Genomic DNA, 18,515 nt, shown 5'->3' with positions numbered 1-18,515 from the left:
AGTGTTTATTGAATGAGTCAGCAATACTGCTGGAGGAAGGGGGAGTGGTAGGTTGGGGGGGGTGCCTACTTTATCTGGGTGGAGAATGGAGTTTATTGTGGACCAGAACTCCTTAGGGTTGTGATGGGAGGAGTTTAGGGCAGACTGATAATACTTGGTTTTATCTTCTTTTATTTGCTTTTTGACCTTGTTGTGCAACTCTATGAATGACTGTCTAGAGGAGGGTTTTTTGTTAGGTGCCAGTGCTCTCAGGCCTTATCTCTGATTTTCATTAGTGCCCTGGTGTTCTTTTTGTAGCCAATGAGAGTACTGTGTTTAGACATTGACATTTCTTATGGGGGTATGTGTGTTTAGAATGTTTAAGAAGGTACTATTGAAGAAATGGATGGCTTAATCCAGGCTGAGGTACCTTAGTGGTGTCCAATCACAATTTTGAAGGGATGAGATAAAGGAGAGAGGGTTAAAGTTTACCCTATTTCAGATTTGCCTATAGATGATGGGTTTAGCACAATTTAAGTGGTGTCTCAGAAGAAATGTTGGAGTGTGGTTACTGAGGCTGTCTGGTAGACAGCCAGCTACATGTGAATGAGGGTCTTTATCGACTAATATTCAGTTGAGAGTAGTATGTTTGTTAGAGTTTTTATTTATCCAGGTAGATGGCTGCATTAGTTGGGAGAAGCCATGAAGGTTTATGTGGTGGCCTGGGTGACTGTTACTACAAGATAGCCAGTTGATATTAAAATCACATAGGATTATGGTTTCCTGGGATAGGGAATGGTTAGCCCAGTTCAGGAGGTTTTCCAGGGGTGGAATGTTTTGGCCAGGTGGGAAGTAGCATCCTATGATGTTGATTGTTTTATTTGGGTTTAGTTTGAGGTTGGCATATAGGATTTCATTTCCAATGTGGGGGCAGATGTGTTAAGGATTTGGATGTTGAGGTGGTGTTTAAACATTAGAGCCACATTACCCCCTTTCTTAGATAGTCTATCTACCAGAAGAATGGTGTAACCTGTTGGGAGAATTTATTCACTTTTGATGTAAGGTTTGAGCCAGGTTTCAGTCAGGAAGAGAATATCAAGAGAGTATAAAGCTATGTTGGTGTTTAGGTCATGGGCTTTATTAGTTACAGTTCTGATATTTAGGCACATGAAGAGGAGGTCTGATTGCTTTCTGTTGGATGCTAGTTGTGAGAAGGAGCAGCTATTAGGCAGATTTTTAAGTGAGGAGCTGGTAATGATAGGACCAGGGTTAGGGTCGATATCACCACTGAGGGCTAATTAAGATAGGGGAGTAAACATCTTCTTCTTCTTTCGGCTGTTCCCATTAGGGGTCGCCACAGTGGATCAACTGTTTCCATTTCTTCCTGTCCTCTGCATCTTGCTCTGTCACACCTGTATGTCCTCTCTCACCACATCCATAAACCTTATCTTAGGCCTTCCTCTTTTCATGTTACCTGGCAGCTTCATCCTTAGCATCTTTTTCCCAATATACTCTGTATCCCTCCTCAGCACATGTCCAAACCAATGTAATCTTGCCTCTCTGACTTTGTCTTCAAACCTTCCAACCTGGGCTGACCCTCTAATATACTTATTCCTAATTCTGTCCATCCTTGTCACACCCACTGCAAATCTTAACATCTTCAACTCTGCCACGTCAAGCTCTGACTCCTGTCTTTTTGTCAATGCCACTGTCTCCAACCCATATAACATATCTAGTCTCACTACCCTCTTGTAGACCTTCCCTTTCACTTTTACTGGTACTCGTCTGTCACAAATCACTCCTGACACTCTTCTCCACCCACTCCATCCTGCCTGTACTCTCTTCTTCACCTCTCTTCCACACTCACCGTTACTCTAAACTATTGACCCCAAGTAATTAAACTCATCCACCTTCACCACCTCTACTCCCTGCATCCTCACCATTCCTCTATCCTCCGTCTCATTCACACACATATATTCTGCCTTAGTCCTGCTGACCTTCATTCCTCTTCTCTCTAGAGCATATCTCCACCTCTCCAGGGTCTCCTCCACCTGTTCCCTACTCTCACTACTGATCACAATGTCATCTGCAAACATCATAGCCATGGGGATTCCTGTCTGATCTCATCTGTCAACCTGTCCATCACCATTGCAAATAAAAAAGGGCTCAGAGCTGATCCTTGATGTAATCCCACCTCCACCTTAAACACATCCGTCACTCCCACCGCAGACCTCACCACTGTCACACTATCCTCGTACATATCCTGTACCACTTTTGCATACTTCTCTGACACTCCCGACTTCCTCATACAATACCACAACTCCTCTCTAGGCACCCTGTCATATGCTTTCTCTAAGTCCACAAAGACACAATGCAACTCCTTCTGACCTTCTCTGTACTTCTCCAACAACACTCTCAGAGCAAACATCACATCTCTAGTGCTCTTTCCTGGCATGAAACCATACTGCTGATCACTAATTATCACCTCCCTTCTTAACCTAGCTTCCACTACTCTTTCCCATAACTTCATGCTGTGACTGATCAATTTAATCCCTCTGTAGTTACTACAGCTCTGCACATCACCCTTATTCTTAAAAATCGGTACCAAAACACTTTTTCTCCATTCCACAGGTATCCTCTCACTTTCTCAAGATTTCATTAAACAATCTAGTTAAAAACTCCCCTGCCATTTCACCTAAACACCTCCATACTTCCACAGGTATGTCATCTGGACCAATAGCCTTTCCATTCTTCATCCTCTTCATAGCTATCCTTACTTTCTCCTTGCTAATCCACTGCACTTCATGATTCACTATCTGCACATCATCCAACCTTCTCTCCCTCTCATTCTCTTCATTCATCATCTCCTCAAAGTACTCTTTCCATCTGCTCAACACACTTTCCTCGCATGTGAGTATGTTTCTCTCATTATCCTTTATCACCCTTACCTGCTGCACATCTTTACTAGCTCTGTCCCTCTGTCTAGCCAATCAGTACAGGTCCTTTTCTCCCTCCTTAGTGTCCAACCTTTCATACAACTCTTCATACGCCATATCCTTAGCCTTTGCCACCTCTCTCTTTGCCATGCACCTCATCTCCTTATACTCTTGTCTACTTTCTTCATCTCTCTGACAATCCCACTTCTTCTTTGCCAACCTCTTTCTCTGTATACTCTCCTGTAATTCTTCATTCCACCACCAGGTCTCCTTGTCCTCCTTCCTCTTTCCAGATGTCACACCAAGCACCTTTCTAGCCATCTCTCTTACTAGCTCTGCTGTAGTTACCCAGCTATTCAGTAACTCTTCACTGCCACCCAGTGCCTGTCTTAACTCTTCCCTGAACTCCACCTCACAATTACCCTTTTCAATTTCCACCATTTGATCCTTGATGCTGCCCTCACACTCATCCTCCTCTTCTTGATCACCAATGTCATCCTAAAAACCACCATCCTATGCTGCCTAACTACACTTTCCCCTGCCACCACTTTACAGTCTCCAATCTCCTTCAGACTGGCCCTTCTACATAAGATATAATCCACCTGTGTGCATCTTCCTCCACTCTTGTAAGTCACCCTATGCTCCTCCCTCTTGTTAAAATACATATTCATCACAGCCATGTCCATACTTATCGCAAAATCCACTACCATCTAACCTTCTGCATTCCTTTGCTTAACACCATACCTACCCATCACTTTTTCATTCCCCTCTATTCCCTTCATCAACATGCCCAGTGAAATCTGCTCCAATCACCAGTCTCTCACCCTTGTGTACAGTCATCACCACTTCATCCAACTCACTCCAAACTTTTTCTTTTTCATCCATCGAACACCCAACTTGTGGAGCATATGCCCTAACAACATTCATCATTACACCATCAATTTCCAGCTTCATAAACATCACTCTATCCGACACTCTTTTCACCTCCAAAATACTCTTAGCATACTGTTCCTTCAGGATAACCTCTACGCCATTTCTCCTCCCATCCACACCATGATAAAACAATTTGAACCCACCTCCAATACACCTAACCTTGCTCCCCTTCCATCTTGTCTCTTGCACACACAATATACTTACCTTCCTTCGGTCCATCATATCAGCTAGGTCTCTCCCTATACCAGTCATACTGCCAACATTCAAAGTTCTGACCCTCACTATCACAGTCCTAGCCTTTACCTGCCTTCAGGCATGCCTTCCCACTCTTCTCCTCCTTCGGTCAACAGTAGCCCAATTTCTGCCAGCACCCTGTTGGCCAACAGTACTAGTGGCGGTTGTTGTTAACCCAGGCCTCGACTGATCCGGTGTGTATATCTGTACTGTTGTCCGCATGTATGATTTGGCAAAATTTTACGCCGGATGCCCTTCCTGACGCAACCCAGAGTAAACTTAAGTGTAATAAATCTGATAATTAACCTGTCATATTTTAGGGATACTTTTTGTTTGAATATAACAGGTGACTGGTAGTACAAAGGGTGTATTGAGATGGCAATTGTGATGGTATAACAGGTGTAATTAGTAGTTGGGTTATGGATAGAACTGAGACTAAAGGTGCAGCGATAGTGGTGGGGTGTGTCTATTATGGAGTCCTGGTAGGATGTAAGATGTGCAAGAAGAGTGCAGGTAGAGTGTAATCACATTAGGTAGTAGCATGACTGTGTTAGGTGAGCAGTTATATTGGAAGTGGATGGAGTACTGTGGATGGTAGAGGAGATAAGTTCCTAGTATTGTTCTGGTTGGTTGCTGATTATTGGGAGGGGTTAGTGCCTAGAATAAATCTAGATGTAGTGGGTGCAGGTGGGATTAGGTGGCAGTGTGGGGCGTGAAGTGATCCCATGCTTATTATGGGCAAATGGAGCAGGGCTTAAATCCCTCCAAGCTGTGGATTACCATGTAAGTATGTAATGACTTACCAGTGAGCAGAATTCAATTGCTGAACAGCACTTTTGTCCTGATGGAAGACTAGTAATTTAAAGATGGTACCATAAACAGCAGGCATCTAATATAGGCTTAGTATTGGGGGAGGGGGCTAGCAAAAAGGGTGTTTACCAGGTAGAGCCAAGCAGTGGAAAACTATGAGTGAAGCCCTCAGAGGTGGTGAGTAGTAATACAAACTCTACTTGTAAAGTAATGAAGAGAAGAGACAGCAAAGTTTATTAAGGTTGGGAGTGCGTCTTCACATTGACTTGTTTATTAGTAGCCAGTTTGTGCATGGATTAGAGGAGGGAGAAACATTAGCAATGAAGGGGAATATACAGAGATGAAAATAAACAGGTGGGGCTCAAATGATATAAACTAAGGCAAACAGCATTGAAAGGGCTGCTTGAGGGTTAGTTTTTATCACAGAGAATCGGAAGGACCTGAATTAAGTGTATACTGTCTAGTGGACAGTTAGGATTACTACACAAGCTGGGAGGGAGACAGAAGGCTCAAACAGTCATTTTTATTAGCACGCTGATAACTACTAAGTAACACTGCTAATGTTAAAGCTTCACTATCATAACACATATATGTAGAATGCCTGGGTGGACTGACCCTGCTCTTCAGGTTCAAAGGTATATCCTTGGTTTAGTTTTGCAGTACTGATTCCTTCTTAAACTGTATGGGTGGGGTGGTAGCCGCAGATTGCAGAGTTGCTTGAATGTGCTCTGAGGAGAGAGAAAAAGAGAGAGTGAAGCTAGTAGAATGAGACAAAAATAGGTTAAAGGAAGTAATGAGGAGATAGGAGAGTGTTAAAAGATGCAGGTCTAAGGATAGAGTGGGGAGAGCAGGAGAGAAACAACAGATAGCAGGAGAACAGATGCTACTGCAACAGTTTGAGAGTACTTCAACAACTAATACATCACAGTGCCATAACTTTCTTTGGAAACAAGTTAATAAATCATGCACAATGCATTCAGCAGCCAATTATCCTGTGCATACAAGAAAAAGTAAAATGAACACTTAACATTACAGTTGAATCAGTAGCAGAGACACAACTGCAGTGCTAAATCAGTAAACACTGTTTCTAATGCCAAAACGAAGTCAATTAGATTTAAATTACATTTATATCACCAGTTTTAGTACAGCGTAGTTGCATAGAGACAATATGGCTGTAGTGGTAATGTCAGTAAAACACTGTTGTTGAATGGCAGAATCAAACCAGTGAAATAAATAAATAAGCAGAGCAGTAGTCAAGAATCAGAAAAACGAATACCAGTTATATAGATCTAAAATAATTAGCTAAAAACAACACTTTAAGAAATTCCTGAGGTCTAATAGCTTACCAGCGAGCAGAATTAAATCCCCTTTGATGGCAGCCAAACAACAGCTGTACTTGTATGTGCCATAAGAGTAACTCAGATTTGCTCCCCCCTCAACAGAACAGTTGTACCATTGTATGTGGCATAAAAGTGACTCACCTTTGACCCCCCCCCAAGTCTATACTTGTTTGTGCCATCCAACCTGGCCTTCAGTTATTGGGAAATGCATTTCATATTATTAGTTAATATCCTCACACATGTTAAGGCTAATGATACAGCATAGCTTACAGTCTGCCTCTCTCTGGGTATTGGGCAGATAACTGATGGATGACCAGGAAGAAGGGGCAGGTAAGACAGAGCTGTAAATATGCCGCTGATAAATATAACAGGTTGTGTGCTCACTAAGTACACTTACATCAAAACACAATAACAAGCGAAAATAACAGTTCTATGGTTTGATATCAGTGTACATTCTGTTGTAGCTGGTTGTGTGAAGAATGACATTGGTTCTTTGTTGCACAGCTGTTTGTGTGGCAAAGAGGATAAGGCACCCATCCTGTTTTTCTGAAGGTGCATTGGAGTGAGATTTGAAATGCAGACCTATGTAGACATATCTCATGTTTACTAACATTTTCTACTGTGTATATGTCATAGATTGCTTTTCCTCATTTCAAATATTTTTCCTTTTTTCTTTTGTTTTCTTTTATAATAAATAATATTACAAATCTTCCAGAGAAAACACAGTTTGCGACAAATGAAGACGAGGTTGGAAGTTAATAAAACAGAAGCCTATTGTACACTGCTTTCTTGCATTTCCAAACCTGACATACCTAAATGTAACAATTTGTAAGTTTATCCTGACACACCCAACTGATGTAGGCAATCACAGTTGCCATCCCTCTAACTTGACACACCTACCTGATGTAAGCATTCACAGTTGCCATCCTTCTAACCTGACACACCCATCTGATGTAAGCAATCACAGTTGCCATCCCTCTAACCTGACACACCTACCTAATGTAACCAATCATAGCTGCTATCACTCTAACATGTAACACCCATGTGATGTAAACAAGCACACTTGCCACCTCAATAACACAAAACAACACAAACACAGAGGGAGTGTGTACACGATGTAAACATCCCTACAGGGAGCCAAATTTTTGGGATTCAATTTTTGGGATTCAGCAATTATAATGAGTTAAGACCTCATCTGCATCTTCACTGTCTTGAAACTCTGGAAACTACACAAATTTATACACCAAAAAGCAACTGTGTAGCAAGGGAAGTTGAATGGCATCTGAATGTTGCACCAATAATGGTTATTACTTTGCTGCAGACCTCTGTATCTATCCATTTTCTAAGTTTGCCAGAACAATGATTTCAACAGTTACACTAATTATGGCCCTTCTCCTCTCATTATTTATGCCTTTGCCCAGATGTCTTGCCCTAAGCAGTTGAGATGTCTGCTAGACTTAGGATGTGTACCATTCCTGGGGCGGAAGTGGCAGCAAAGCTGCTTTCTGCAAAGCCGTTGTCCTCTCATTTTTCCAAGTTTGTAGGGGCAATATTTACAATGTATCCCTAGTTCTGTCCCCTTTTCCCACCCCATTACTGATGTCTTTCTTCAGATTTCTTGCTCTAAGAGGTTGAGAGTTCTGCTAGATGTACGATGTGTACTGTGTCTTGGGGGGCATAGCAGCTAAGCTGCTTTATACAAAGTTGGTGTCTGCTCAATTTTCTAAGTTTGTAGGTGCAATATTTAAAAAGTATCCCTAGCTCTAGCCCCTTTTCCTACCCTATTACTGATGGCTTTCTCCAGATTTCTTGGTCTAAGAGGTTAAGAAATATACCCTGTAGGGCAGTTCCATGCAATCCTCACAAATGTCCAGATAGATTTTTGCAATATATTTTGGTGTGTTCCTCATAAAATTTGTGATTTCCTGGTAAATTACTGGGATGATCTAAGGAAAGAAGTCACTAAATAATGACATAACATTTGCGTTTCTGACTTCAAATCCTTAGTTCACTGCATGTTACCAAACACCCTGTTCTGGCAGCTTTCTAAGTTTATCTGAGAAGTATTTAATATCTGTTCCTATTTGCGTCACCCCACCCCTTTTATCAGGCTGTATCAAGGGATTTCAGCTGTAACAGGATTGTGAGGCATAGTTCTGTGGCCATATTCGAAAAGTTTTCGAATACAGTTGGAACAGCAGCACAGAGCCTACATGGTTGCTTTCTACCTTGTTGAATTGTTCCTGCCTCTTTCCCTGCATGCCACAGTATTCACGTGGTGGCTGAATGGTCACCATGGTTTCCCTAGGGGTGCATGCTTCTATAAGGTGGTTACTGCATTTCAAATCTCCTGCTCCCGTGTCTGCATTGCACTGCAATGTGGACACAGGAAATAACACTGTGTTAGTATTACTGCATTACCCATAATGTATTGCCACAAAAAGTTTCATCAAGCTTGGGCAATCTTAGACAATATGTTAACAACCTTCAGAAAGCAATGGAACATATTTCTTACTAATAGAGAGGCGACATGTAGTGATTTGGACACAATCAGACCCCTCTCCAAATCTTGCTCTTACATACTGTCATCAAATTTCTAAGCAGTTAAAGCTGTTACAAATGATACCAAAGTGAGATGACAGTAAAGATATTTTTAAGTATTTAGTTTTGAGAACTGGATCAAAAGTGCTGCAAAGGGACAGTGGAGTGAGGATTCATGTCACTGGCATAACTGTTTTTATCCCAAAGTCTTAGACACTTACATTGAGCAGAATTTGTTCCCCTTAGACACACCAATAAACAGAAGTAAAGCAACACTGCAGGCACATACTCAGAAATGCAGATTTTACCTTAAAATGCTGGATCATTTTATAATCACCAAACAGGATCATTGGTTACAACATGCCAAGCTTTTTAAAATGGCATTTCAAATCATGCATGTTTACTCAGATGAAAAAATAAATTGTGATGATGCTAAAGCCTTAGCAGTAGAGTCATTTTTGCAGCACATTCAGGGTTTAGACAACTCTATCAAATGTAATGTTTTCAATAATGCCAAAGATATAGAGGATATGGCTCAAAAGATTGTCATACAAAACAATTTAAGGAATACAAAGAGGCTACTTCAAGAAAATTTGCAATATCTACTGGCAATAGTACTGAGGTTTCAGTTGTCAGACACTGCCCATCAGGAATTTTGCCCACAGTTCCCCCACTCTCCACAGTCATCCTGCAATGAGATAATGAAATTTACTGTTTTTTCTATAACATGTTTGGTCATGTGAACAGGGAGTTCAGCAAATGCTATTGTCAGGAAATACAAATTGCATTAGGTACCATTGTTGATAAGAGGCTCAAGGATGGGCAACCTACTGAAAGATTATATCACATCCTGTGACAGATAGTGATTATAATCTACAACTGAAAAATAGATCACTCAATAAGGCAGTGCATGAAGTCTATGTGCCCCTGCCCCAGAACCCTGATTACCAACCCAAGGGTGAACAGAGCAAATTCCTTTATTCTTCTATTGAACACATTTTTAAAAACCAGGAAAGAAAGAAAAAAAAATGTCTGCAAAATAGGGTAGGCTTCAGTCCCAAAATAGCAGAAATTTCTGCAGAGACTCAGCCACTAGTTAGAGGGGTGTGAGTCCACCCACCTGCCATGTATGTTTCCCCACTTTCTTCACTCTGGGAAAGGATGGACAGTCTTTCATAACTGTGTGGGCAGAAGGTGAGAAGTGGAAGAGAGTGCTTCTTGAGACATGAGCAGCAGTTTCTGTAACTAATCAATCACTTCCAAGGGACAAGGGCAATAAAATGATAATATACAGTTTTAACAGATCGTCAGTGGTAGCAATCAGGAGAACCCCCACCAAAATAAAGTTCAGCAATAAACAGGGAAGGCCCAGGAATGAGCTAAGAGTAATATTTCTCTTTCACTCTACCTGCAGAGATGCTATTTTGGGAATATACATGCCTTTTATTCTGAGTGGTCATTAATTTTAACAACTTGGTGTCGTAGAGAAATAGATTATCTTGCAATGCTGTGCAATTCAGTCTCATGTCCCTAATGTGGTTAATAAAAAGATAATCAATGCAGTCAGTGTACATTTTGATGATGTCTGGTAGCAGATGTTGACTAAATCCCCTCAACTGTGAGCTAAAAACAAGATAGATTGTGGTTTGCTGAAAAATCACAGGAGAGTCCAGGTGAGTGGAAACAAAGAAATGGGAAAAAGAAGGCATCTCTAAAAAAAGGTCACAGCATTTTGAATTCTACAGTGTGGCTAGTTAAGAAAAAAAAACATGTGAACTACAGACTGGTTCTTGACCTTAGATTAGGGAATACATTCACTAACCCATAGCCCATGTACTCCCATGCACACCTGAACTATCAGTTAAGTTGGACCCAAATAGCAGACAATTCATTGTAATGAATTTATTGAATAGATTTTTCACTATTCCATTACATCCAGGTTCACAACACAAATTTGCATTTACCCTTGATAATCAGCAATATTTCATGACTGGACTGTCCCTGCAGCTTCAGAATAGCCCGGTAATTTTTCATAAAACACTGGCAAAAGTCTTAGCAGAACTACAGTTAAGCAATAAAAGTCTGCAACACAGATGACATTCTCATTCAGACAGAAACCTCTGAAGAACATTTGGAAGTCATGGAAAGGTATCGGGGCACTGCCTCAGGCAGGATCCAAACAAAACCCTCAAAAGGTGCAATTCATGAGGATGCGGAGAAATTTCTGGGAGTCATGGTATCTGTATAATCCAGGGCACCTTGTATAGCAAGTACAGAATATTCTTATGTTCTTATTCCCTTACTCAATTACAGATATGCAGAAGTTCATGACTGTCACGACCTACAATCTAGATTTTATTGAAACTATGGCAAAAGAGCTGTACCTTTTTATGGGCTAATCAACCTCCAGAAATCATCTACAAAAACAATTGTTTGAACCCCTCATGCCATGCAGACATTTACTAATATAAAAAAGAAGTTGATCATGGCTAGACAGCTTATAATACCAAATTCTTCTCAACCTTTTTTCCTACAGACAGCTGCAGAGGATGACAACATCTCAGTTGTCTTCATGAAAAAGTGGCCATTAGGCTACGTTCAATTGTCTAGCATCCAAACTGAGGGCCATCATCTTTTGCAGTCAAATGATGACCCCTTTTGAAAAGGGGGATTATCTGTGTCTGCAGGTATTGTTAGCGATACATGGGAGAATCACACAGGTAGACTACATTACACAGTTTTCACCAATCACAGTTCAGACACCATGCTATGCTATAAAAGAGCTACTGTACTCCATAGGAGCCAAATCAATCAGCCAGACAAGGTTTGCAAAATGGTTGCTCATGTCTGAAAAAAACTAAGTATGGTAGAGTTAGGTGCACATTACCTTCTCTCACAGCAAATAAAGGAGAGGAACACTCATGTAAAGAGGCACACAGCTCCACATTAAAGCTTATTTTGTTGATGGAAAAAGCACTGTGTATGTAGATGCTGCCAGGTCTCAGAAAAAATATCATAAAAAAGCAACATTTAATCAAGTTGCATGGATTTATGTCTGCTCAAAGAGATGAGCTGGAGGCTGCCTTTTATGTGGTCAGGCATTGGAGGACAGTGGTGAATATAGTCAGTTGCAACTCTTATGTAACCCATTCTCTCACAGTGCATCTGCCCATCTGGGCAAGAAGAGGATTTGTAGATGGTAACAGCAAACTTGCTGAAACACTCCACTATACTTGAAAGTCTTTCTCAAGAGACAGCAGGCACATCAGTAATCTTTATACTCAGTAAAGTTAAGGCCCATCAAAATGCATCAAAACATGCCCATTTTCAAGAAACTGCTAAAGTGGATGAGCAGGTGAGACAAGCTGCACTCACAGGACAGAACTGTACCCCAAGAAACAATCTCAGACACTAATATGCCCTATTAGGCTTAAAGAGAAGCAATGGGATGAGGAGTCAGGTATGGATGCTTCTTCTTCTTCTTTCAGCTGCTCCTGTTAGGAGTCTCCACAGCGGATCATCTGTTTCCATTTCTTCCTGTCCTCTGCATCTTGCTCTGTCACACCAACCACCTGTATGTCCTCTCTCACCACATCCATAAACCTTATCTTAGGCCTCCCTCTTTTCCTGTTACCTGGCAGCTTCATCCTTAGCATCTTTTTCTCAATATACTCTGCATCCCTCCTCAGCACATGTCCAAACCAATGTAATCTTGTCTCTCTGGCTTTGTCTCCAAACATGCTTCTCTGGATTTGAATTACATTCAATGAAATCAAGGATTGTTAGAAGATCTGACCAAATGCAGACCATGTAATGGGGATGAGGGAAAAAAGAACATATGTATTTGACAGAAAAGAGGGATTATCCCTCCTCTATGTACCATGTCCTTTAGAGAAGCAAATTGTAACATTTAATCACTAGGTGTTAGGGCAAAATAACCATAGTAAATTGTGGTCAATAGTAAAAAAAAATGTCATTCAGTACTCAAAAAAAAAAATCTGTCAGAGTGTGCATGAAGAGTGTGTAGTTTGCTTACAGACCAATCCTACAGTAAAGAGACCAATGCTACATCAAGTCCCAGAGTCCAAAGGCTCTTGATACAGCATTTAGGTTGACTTTGCTTGTCCACTTCTTCTTAAAAAAGGAAGGTATAGGTTTATTTTGAAGCCAGTGGACATTTTCAGTAAGTGGGTGGAGGCATTCCTCATAAAAACCCTGCACAGCAAAAAATGCAGCTTCCCTTCTGTTGACCATTTTTTTTCATTGAGGATGGCTAAGAATCACTGATTCAGACAATGGTCCTCAGTTTGCCACCAGGATATAAAGAGACTATGAAACACCCTAGGTATTCAACAAAGATACCATATTCATTATCATCTTCAGGCCAATGGTATTGTGGGGCAAATTAAACTATCAAGGACAAGCTTAAAAAGCTTTGCCTTGAAAAAGTGATCAACAGGGTACCTCATTTGCTTGCAATTCTGATGCACATTTGAGCTAATTCAAATGCCAAAATGGAGAGCTATCCTTTACAGTTGATGACAGAGAGGACAATGTCAATTACTTTTCCATTTGACCCAGAAAATGGCATTTCTGAGCCACAATTAGACATGGCAATATATCAGGAATTGTTAAAGCATGTACTGCAAAATTTAAAAAAGGGTAGCAGGAGAAAATGCATATAATCTGTGGAAACCACCTTTTTCAATATTAGAACAGGACACGAAGGTGGATCAGAATAGCAACTGGAAAGGACCATACATAGTAACAGTTCAAGTTGGGAAGGTTGTCAAAAGAGATCAGTCCAAAATCATTACGGCTAATGGGAACAAGAAGCCTGAACAGAGCTATAGTAAGCAACCTGCTGTGTTCTGTGTTTCAGATATCAAAATTAAGTGGTCCCCCTTCAGAATTCCAGGACAACAGAGGTGGCAACCTCTTTTAAGTACACCAGAAAACACAAAAAAATTAAATGGTACTCAACAGGGCAAATCTAAGAAAATTGATTTATCAAGCTGCTATCAGTTTTATCTTAGATAATACACAATATACCCCAGTTTCACAAGATTGGTCACCTGAATTTGTATGTTTTGGATATACAATCACAACTTAGAGTATGAGGATAACAAAGGTTTATAGCACATGGATTTAGGAGATGACATCATCTCTGGAGCAGATATTTTTTCCTAGTATGTGGCAGTCAAAATTATTTGGGAATTGAGAAAATTGTCTAAACTCTGGGTGGCACTAGCTAATGCTACATTTGGGGCAATTTCAGATATCACAAAAGAAAAGACAACCATGTGCACTGCCATTCTGCAGAATAGAATGGCACTTGATTATAATCTGACATCCTGGTAGGTACATGCGCTTTAATAGGTGATGAGTATTGTACATACATTCCAGAGAAATATGAATACATTCAAAATCAGTACAATAAAGAATGGATGGCATGCTTTGCTAGTCTATTTACAGATTGGAAAGGGGCAATAATAAAATGTTTCATTGCTATGATTGTCATCTTGCTTCTAGGATGTAATTTTATGTGCTTAAAATTTGCTAGAATAAAGTTGTTAAACTAGCTGCAAAACATGTAAATGTCACTTTCACTAAAAATTAATGCAATTGTAAATTATCTGTTGTCCCTCATTTAGAGTCAATCAGGGGAATTGATAGATATTATATAACGTAAAAGATATGTTCCCCACTATACTTTACTGTATAAATATATTTAGGTGCTAGTTTCTTTAGTTAACAATGTAAGACACACAACTTTTTTTTTCATTATGTGGATTGCTGCTCTATCTAGAGTGTCATAATGACTGTGCAAAAAAAACTTAAAGCAAAACATCAGTATCAAGTTTAAAACTAGATCTGTCTACTGTGTCTCAGCCTACATGCAGACTGTCACATACTCAACGTCCTGCTTTTTCTGCTCTGAACTAATACATAACAAAGAAACATTCAAAAGGCTGGCAGTTATGTTACTTTCCTCTCAAAAGCAAAGACTTTTTATTCAGCTCAGACTTTACTGCATCTGAATGAACTCTGTTTTACTGCATTATTATTGGTAAAATATAACCAAAGTATTTACTCAGCAACTTTTAATAACCGGTGTTGGTGTCTTGTCATCAGTAAAAAGATTATTTAGCAGACAGGACCAAGTGTTATTTTACAATGCCGAGTACACTAGGTCACATCATTACGCAAGTCTGACTCAGATTTTGTCTGCCCTATTTTCCAATTAGAATCAGGTCACCTGATTACTTTTAACAAAGTCAATGTGACCCTGCACAGGGCCTTCTTATAGCATAACATCTTGCCTCTGGTTACTCTTTGTATTCATACAGAATAGGCAGGGTATCAGACTTCAGACCCGAATAGTATTCTACTCAAGTTCTAAAGAGGACTGGTAGATGGATATCAGATGCTTTTCTTTCTTATATTAGACAGTAATATTCTGGTTTTGCCTTTAAGGAAAGAAGTCTCTTATAAATTGTAGGGCATTCTTTTGTCTAAAGAGGAGAAGCTAGGGCAGAGACTTGCCCTAAGAGGTTAACGTATTTCTGAATCACAATCTTTGGATAGTTCATTATGTTACCTATGCTTATCTTGTATTCAGCTGCTGGGCATCTGGCACCAGTCAATAACCAGATGGGAGTTTCATAGCATGGATTATTAAACTTGGAGGCAATAACTTAAACCTGGCCCTGATGAAGATCTTGCTAGCTAGAATTTTATCCTACCTCGACAGTTTCCACATTTTGCACTTAAACATGCTCATCTTTTGGTCTGCTATTGTACTCAGACCTCATTGGAACAGCACTATGAGAGAATCACCCATTGAATTATCAAGACATTATATCAATCACTGAGTAGCTTGGGCAGCAGGAATAATCCAGTGGCATTCGTGTGATTGAGCACAGTGACTTATCAAAGGCTGACAAGGTTTTTTTATGATTGAAATGGAATTCACTTGAATGACTTAGGTTTGGTCTTATTCAACTGCAGTTATCTCTGAGTATTAGTGACTATTTTAGCCAAACATGTAATCGTTAATTGCATGTTTTCCCCCTGCTAATTCAGATTGTTCATAAATTAAAGTCATGATTGTTATAATGGAGATCAAAGGAACAGCATGTTAGGCATGTTGGTAGGCAGTCGCCTTAAGGCCTTAACCCACTTTGTTTTCCCCCTTTATAGCTTAGTAAACTTTTCTTGTTTTGTTAAGTCAGGAAGACTGGTGAGTCATGGATTTCAAAGCAACTTCTTTATGGGAACAGATCTGTATCCCTGGAATTGCTGGATAATGTGATCTGTCAGAGAGGGGCTGGGTGTAAGCATACAGACCCTAGTTAGTGGGACTGGTGCAGGTTTGTTGATGCCAACTGGTTACATTAGTTATGACATGGTTTTAAAGTGGTAATGTTCATTTTCATTATATTGACTATTCCTCAATTTTGTTGTTCAGTTTGAATTAATTTAATAAACTGGTCTTGATTGCAAAACTGGTGTGTGTTGTTGACTTGACTCGGGAGACCAAAAATGGGTTACTCACAAGACTCATGTCCTTGAGTGTGTCTCTCATGAGGGGGTACTTCATCAGAACCTATCCTTCTCCTGCATGAAAATGGGTACAGGTTGGTAGTCCCATCATAGTCATAACGCCCTTTGTATTCCCCTTTATGGTTCAGCAGCCTCTTGTTGTTACATTACCAAGGTTGATGTGGTACATGGTTCAGGACTGGCTGCACCTCCTGTTTTGCATGTGAGCTACACCTATGGTAGGAGTTATACAGACTGTCCATATGTCAGTATTTGTTACTGGAAGAAAGCTGGACAAAGACAGACACAATGGAGGGACAGGGGGCCATGGACATGGACAGTACACAGCCCTCAGTAACCTAGATGGTGGCTAGTAGAGCAGCATGTTGTAATAGGTCAATGTAGCAGAAGAATAGAAAGGCTGTCAAGCAACTATGTCAGTACTTACAAGTCAGTGGGCACCATCCATACCCCACAAATGTACAGAGTTTAACAGAATGTCCACATTTATGGCTCATATATCTGTTCTGTCATAACATATGCAGTTTTCTGGAAAACTATTGGCAAATGACTAAAGGTTGCTGTAAGAAAGTAATACCAGACAGTTGAGATGCAGACATCATACACATTGGAAAATGCATGCTAATACAAAACAATTCCACCAACCGTCTAGGTTTGTAAGAGCAATATTAAAATCCTGTCCCCATGTTTGGGCCTATATCCCACTATTATATATGGCCCTGTTCACATTAATGACTGTAAGAGTATGAGAGGTATGGGCAACATGAACTCTTATAATAACAGTACAACATAAAACATCTGAGGACCAGAGCTGACATATGAGCACTATGCTGGACAACCTGCAAAACATGTACAGTCAGAGGTGTGACGTCCATAACCCTGTGTGTGGTGTTACATCTCTTATCCCAGTCACAGCATACTTACAACTGCATAGACCAGCAACTGTGGACAAAGCCAGGAACTGGAGCAGGGCAGGACAAGGCCCAAATATAAGGGAAGGAAGAAATACTGGCCAGACTAATGTAGAAAGTGCAGAATGCAACAGTTTTTTGTAGTAGCATAGGTTCCCTGCAGTGTATGGAGTCGGTAACCCAAATGTCTGTCAGCATTTCCTCACATTACTCTATAATGATCTGCCACTGACATACCAAGACATTAGAATGCTATGTAAAATGCACCAGACATATAATGCAAAACTCTGTTCACTCCAATACATGCTGTACACACCCTACATATGGATCAGATATTACAGACAGCACACAGCCAGGATATCCCTCAGGCAGTATATCAGGGAGGTGTTGGACTGTTCCACCAAGTCCAGCACACAGTTGGCTGTAGCGCAAAATATTCTGGACTGGAGTACAGGTAGCTCTGGCCTGGAGTCCCATTGTAATTAATGATGGTCATACTGGGCATGCTCCTACATTTAGCTAATTTCAGCCCATGTCTGAACCCACATCTGACTACAAAAGTGTGATGTCCATATATCTCTGTGCATACAGAGAGGTATGAACACCTCAACTGTCTCTCCCTATCCCCATCAGACATAATTACCATTATCTCTCTGTATGTGGCACATATAAGATATATGTAAGCCAGGAAAACCCACAAGTACGGCAGGTGTAAAGGCTCCAAAACATCCAATACAAAGTCAAAAAGAAAGCTAGCACCTCATGTGGTAAAACAGCATCAGTTTATTGTGCAAAAATACACATAAATATTTATGTGTATTTTTGCACATTAAACTGATGCTGTTTTACCACACGAGGTGCTGGCTTTCTTTTTGACTTTAGATATAAGGTATATCTTGATCTGTTGAGTTTAATGTAGACACATATAAATAGGTTTTATATATATATATATATATATATATATATATATAGAGAGAGAGAGAGAGAGAGGCAGACAGAGGGGGAGAGAGAGAGAGAGAGAGACCCAGACCCAGAAAGGCATAGCATGATGTAGTGCTGCAGGCAGCTGTATACCAGTTGTAACCAGTGGCGTGTGCAAATAGTATGAGCTGTAGTGTCTAATAGTAGGTAGGTAGGGTTTCTAATCTCACATCAGCCATCTTGTGTGCGTGTGGTTGTTTGTTTGTGTCTGTATATCCACATACAGCAGAATGCACGCACACAACAAGCCTATGTCTGTGCAATGGTCACTCATTTTATGGCAC

This window comes from Protopterus annectens, chromosome 3.part1, assembly GCF_019279795.1.
Source record: "Protopterus annectens isolate FY-2018-M chromosome 3.part1, PAN1.0, whole genome shotgun sequence".
In the NCBI taxonomy this organism is placed as follows: Eukaryota; Metazoa; Chordata; order Ceratodontiformes; family Protopteridae; genus Protopterus; species Protopterus annectens.
This window is presented reverse-complemented; position numbering follows the sequence as displayed.